At 38.9% G+C, this 6247-nt stretch overlaps 1 pseudogene; it reads left to right on the top strand.

The window, feature by feature from the left end:
• Positions 1-472: 472 nt before the first annotated feature.
• On the top strand, positions 473-5891 carry LOC120291803 (annotated as a pseudogene).
• The last annotated feature ends 356 nt before the right edge of the window (positions 5892-6247 follow it).

Raw genomic sequence — 6247 nt, 5'->3', positions numbered from 1 at the left:
TACCTTGGGACCAACATGATCAACGATCTAAATGAGCTTGATCTATATGTTCTTACTAGCTATATGAGACAAGGGTTTACTGGTTTTATATCAAAAGTGGGTCCTAAAGATTTTCTGGAGCGTCCAATATGACGAAACTCGTAAGGAGGCCCTAAATTATTTATTTAGAAGGTTCTGCTGGGCCTGTAATACCAATTTGGTGAGCTCATTAGATTTCTACATTGAATCTTATATCTTGGGGTTAAAGAATTTATGATATTCTTTATACTAAATAATAGCTTGGGAAAAAGAAAAGATGAAGTGTTGGTACCGCCGGAGGTCGAGCTATCCCAGATGGGTCCCGCCCACGTCGAGCAATCCTTGAATGGAAGCTGTCAATGCATCTCTTACTTTTCAAAGCTCTACCACAATATAAATACATCTTCAGCGTCAGCATGTCCTCAGAGTATCTTTCTTTCTCCTCTCTTACAAACTCACACTTGCCTTTTCGTAAGACACTTTCCAATGTTTCCAGCAAGAATTTCCTTCGATGCTGAAAAGCTCCTCTTTATGACTCTCTCCTTTTTCGCAATCCTCACGACCTTCTGTGAAGGCCCTTGGGTCGCTGTGGCGCAAAGCAGTAACAGCAACAATGCAACAACGATCCCGGTGAACGTTGGGGTGGTACTTGATCTGGAGAAGTGGGTGGGTAAGATGGGATTGAGCTGCATTAAAATGTCTCTCTCTGACTTTTATAGTTCAAACCCGTCCTACAAGACCAGGCTCGTCCTCAACGTTAGAGATTCCAAACAAGATGAGGTTGCTGCTGCTGCTGCAGGTTCTCTCTCTCTCTCTCTCTCTCTCTCGCTAATGCACTAACTGCTCATGCTGCTCGTCCAGAATTATATGACGGCATCACTTTTTGGATTTTTTTGTACTTCTATTGATCGTGTGGAAGTTTGTTTGATTAATCTTTCTTTTTACCGAATATTTATGGGTTTAATCTCTGTTTGAACTTGGAAGTGGTTTGGTTTTGGTTTAATACACATCCTGTCGTAGAGGATAAAGTATTTTATGCAACTATTTGTATTATGCAAGATAAAACCAATTAATGTTCGTAATGACGTATTTGCCAATAACATGGACATTTCAGATTCTATTTATATGAAATTTCAAAAGAGTTCTCAGTTAAATCTTCGAGCATTATTTTCAAGTCGGTTGTAAATCAAAGATAACATCAAGTTGGTACTTAAGATTCCATTCGATCTCTTTCACAATGGGAATGAGGAGGGTCTCGAAGTTAGAAATATGTCAATATAATCCCCCGAGTCTTGCAGTCATATTGGACTGACAGCTTGACCGCTTAGCTTGAGAGGATTCATAGTCTCCGAGCGTAACATTTGACCGTGGAACAATTTAATTTATTTATTCCTTCCTTGGAGTATACCTTTCAGAAAGCTAAAACCGGAAATGATATTGCTATGATACAATGGAAACAAATCGAAAATCTCTAATCTGCTATAACTTTTTTCATGGGGTTTTGTGTTTTGGGGTGCAGCACCTTTGAAATAGTACTACTGGAACTTCTACGAATGACAAAGTCGAAATGTCCAAAAGGATGATGTTTCGCTCCATAAGTTAAAAGGGAAAAAACTATTTTTGTCTTTCGACGTGAATTCCACAAATTTTTTAAGCCTTTTCGCGTGGAGAATATATAAAAGATTACTTTGCCCCGTGACAAGATAATATGCAAAGAAATGTAGATAACGAAAGATGTATCTTAGAACTTGTTTTGAAAAATGTCGTTCTTGAATTAAACCGGGCCAATCATCATCTACTTTGAAAATAAGTTCTTATTGCCAAATCATTTAGCTGTCCCTAACATTACCGAAAGATTATTGTTTTGTGAATAGGATCATTAAAAAAACGATCCTCAAACAAAAGACTGTCGTTGTTTAAGTCATTATGAAAAATCGCCAATGGACCACTGGCAGGTAAGCCACTAGCCAAAAGAAGGCGACTTGGATAGAATTGATCGAGTTGAAGTCAAAATTTGAACGTGTTTATGGGGTCTTAACTCTTCTGTTTATTTTTGTACGACTTTGATGAATATGTAGCTCTCTCAAGACTCTTGACCTGCTATAAATGTAGCATAACTCTACAAAGTTATGTTTGCATGTAAATGATAAATGAATCTTGTTACAAATGTCTCGTGAAAGATGCACGTTACATACCAACATTTTTCGGAAAAGTGCATAAGACTATTTTGCCTTTCAAATTAGAAAGTAGTCATTTTAGAGCGGACGATTGATAGAGACGGTTTCAAATTCTTTTTTGGGAGATTATTGATGGGGTAGATATCTCTACATGATTGTGCCAATTATTTCTTTGAACCAAATATTATAATAACGAGTCATGCTTAGTTGAGTCAGTGATTAATTAATTCTATAGAAGTTGTATTATTAATAGAGAAATAAAAAAATATTTTAGTTTCAAGATCGATCAAATAATTTTTGAGACATGAAAGCTGTTTAATATGAATGTTGAGAGAATCCATATATAATACAGCATAAAAAAGGTCTGATTTCACAAAAGCCATAGAATTGAAATGTGAGGCTTGGATTCTAGAGTGCAATTTTTTTATGCCATGAGGTAGAGAGGTCAACTCATCAATAGAGAAGAATCAACTTAATCGTTCTGAGCCAATTTATGCACTTTTTTATTTTTATTTTTTTATTTTGTTCTAAAGGCGACAACCAAATGCCTACAATACGGTCAAAGGATTGTATCTTTAAATAATATCAACTACAATTTCTTTGACAACTTCAAACTCCTATTTTCCTTTTCTTATATATTTCTACTGCTATAATACTGCATCAAGTTTTCATTGACTTTTCTGATCGATTTTATGCCTTTCCCAATACGAATTTCCATAATCTGCCGTATTGTTACACCGTCTTTCTGGTTCACCCTTGCAGCACTCGATTTGATAAAGAATAAGCAAGTCCAAGCCATAATAGGCCCTGAAGCTTCCTTGCAAGCAGACTTCATCATTGACCTTGGAAACAAGTCTCATGTGCCCATCATCTCTTTCTCTGCTACTAGTCCATCCCTCAGTTCGATTCGGAGTCCTTACTTCATTAGAGCCACACAAAATGACTGGTCCCAAGTGAATGCCATAAGTGCGGTCATCCAAGCTTTTGGCTGGAAAGAATTGGTCCTCATATATGTGGACAATCAATTTGGAGAAGGCATCATACCTTCTCTTGCAGATGCTTTGGAACAAGTCGTCACGCGAGTTTCCTATAGGAGTCTTATTTCTCCTTCGGCCACGGACGATCAAATCCTACAGGAACTCTACAAGTTAATGATGATGCAAACGTGGGTGTTCATCGTGCACATGTTACCTGCCCTCGGTTCTCGACTGTTGGCCAAAGCAAAAGAGGTGGGAATGATGAGCGAAGGTTATGTGTGGATCTTGACTAATGGAATCACTGACCTATTAAGTTCTGTGGATTCATCTGTTGTCGCTAGCTCGATGCAAGGAGTACTAGGCATAAAGACTTATATCCCAGATACGCCAAACCTGCACAATTTCATGGTCCGATGGAAGATGAAATTCCAACAAGACAATCCATCCATCCTTAATCCTACGTTGAATATTTTCGGGTATAGGGCTTATGACGCTGCTCGGGCTCTAGCAATGGCTGTCGAGGAAATGGGTGCGGCCAATTCTACCTTCCAGATGTTGAAGGCTTCAACAGGTGCGACAAACCTCGACAATATTGGGATATCTCAAAATGGTAATAAACTTCTCCAAGAACTAGCCACTACGACATTTACCGGCCTTGCTGGAAATTTTGGCCTAGTTGATGGGCAACTAGAATCATCAGCGTTCCAGATTGTCAATATCAATGGAAATGCAGCAAGAGGGATTGGGTTTTGGACGCTAGACAATGGGCTGCAAAGAGATTTGAGTTAAGTCAACACAAGCAAATATTCCACTTTGAAAAGTAATCTCAAATCAATAATATGGCCGGGAGATTCAACCTCTGTTCCTAAGGGTTGGGAGATTCCCACAAATGGAAAGAGGTTGAAAATCTTAGTTCCCGTGAAGAATGGTTTTAATCAATTCGTGAAGGTGACTCGAGATCCTAGCACAAACACATCCCAAGTCACTGGCTATTGTATTGACATCTTTCAAGCCGTCATAGAAAAATTGCTTTATTCCGTGGCTTATGACCTTATTCCATTTGCCTCGCCTAATGGAAGTAGTGCTGGTAGTTACAATGACATGATCGATCAAGTATTTTACCAGGTGAGCTCATTGCAAGTGCTTCATTTTGTTGGAATACATATTGAAAATTACTATGCTATAATGTTGTTGACAAAGAAAACATTTCCGTTCCTTTTGTTGAAACATAATTATGATGCAGTGGTGGGTGATACAACAATCATAGCAAACAGATAATTGTATGTGGATTTCACCTTACCATACACCGAATCGGGGGGTGCAATGCTCGTGCCATACAAGGACAACACAAGCAAGAAGGCTTGGGTTTTCTTAAAGCCGCTCACTTGGGGCCTTTGGCTAACCACTGTATGCTTCTTTGTGTTTATAGCATTGGTTGTATGGACGCTTGAACATCGGATTAACGAAGACTTCAGGGGTCCAGCCACGCATCAAGTTGGCACGAGCTTTTGGTTCTCCTTTTCAACCGTGGTCTTTGCACAAAGTAATCACCTTTCACTTTAATAGATAAATCAAACATTGAAATTCACATATTTTTGTAGGAGAATTTATGTAGTTAGCCTTAATTTGGATTGCAGGGGAGAAAGTGCTTAGCAACTTAGCACGATTTGTTGTGATTGTGTGGGTTTTTGTGGTACTTATACTAACGCAAAGTTATACGGCAAGCTTGAGCTCTCTCTTGGTGGTGCAAAATCTTCAACCAACTGTGACTGATGTGGATCAACTCCTAAAAAGTGGAAAAAACATGGGTTACCAACATGGCTCTTTTGCTTATGGAATGCTAAAGCAAATGAAATTCGATGATTCAAGACTTATATCTTATCAGTCTCCTGAAGAATGTGATGCGCTTCTTTCCAATGGAAGTGCAAAAGGCGGAATTGCAGCAGCATTCCATGAAATGCCCTACCTTAAACTTATACTTTTAGAATATTGCAACAAATATACCATGATTCCAGCATTCAAAACTGCTGGATTTGGCTTTGTACAGTCCTCGATCCCTCAATTCTAGCTAAAAGAGGAAACCCTCCAAATTTGCAATTATTAGGTTTAGTAATTAATACTTTGATTGAAAAAAATCTCATGTTCAGCTCTTTTCGGTTTTCAGGTTTTCCCTAAAGGGTCTCCACTGGTACCTGATATTTCGCGAGCAATCCTAAATGTGACTGAAGGGCTTCAAACGACAGAAATTGAAAATGCGTGGCTTACATCCAAAACCAACTGCCAGAATTCAAATTCCTCGGTTTCATCCGACAGCCTAGGTTTTGACAGTTTTTGGGGTCTATTTCTGATTGCTGGAGCTGCTGCGATTTCTGCTCTCCTCATTTTCATGGTTATGTTCATTAAAAGAAATTGGCAGGAAGTAACAAGTTCTTCGGGTTCATTGTGGGAGAAGACTGTTGAATTAGGAAGAAGATTTCACCAAAGAGATGCCAATTCCCATACTTTTAGGAAGGGCAGATTTAGGGATGGAGTTATGAATGATGGCGGCAATGAGATTGCAGCTGTTGAAACTTTAGAAAACACTCATTTCCCTCAAATTCTGTCGAGCGACTCCAGCCAAAACAACGACGTCTTGACCAATGAGCAAGGACTTCCCGATCGTGTAGAGGAAGGGTGCCGTCAGAGAGCGGTAGACGTCGAGCTTACCAATGTAAATTAGGAGAGGCGCACGCCTTGCGACCATGACTAAACTTTAATCCTTGAGTAGTCGAACTTGGAATAGCTGACAATATCTCCCCCCTCATTTTCTTCTTATATAAGGACTACCATTGATACTGTTTATTGTATAATCACAGACAATATAAACCCAGGCGCCATTATATGCACGCATAAGCTTCTCTTATCCTATTATGTACAGGCATTGGAAGTGTTTCTCGTCACTTCGAGGACGTTCCGCAAAGTTTTCGAATTAATAATAAAGAATAGACTTCTTAAACTAATATCTAATATCTATATATAGTGCAAGAGCCTAGTAAAATAGGCTTCAATGGTTGTTTCACATGTCAAAATTTTGTG

Source organism: Eucalyptus grandis, chromosome 3 (genome assembly GCF_016545825.1).
Source record: "Eucalyptus grandis isolate ANBG69807.140 chromosome 3, ASM1654582v1, whole genome shotgun sequence".
Lineage (NCBI taxonomy): Eukaryota > Viridiplantae > Streptophyta > Magnoliopsida > Myrtales > Myrtaceae > Eucalyptus > Eucalyptus grandis.
Note: the sequence above shows the minus strand (reverse complement) of the source record. Positions and strands in the feature narration are given on the sequence as shown.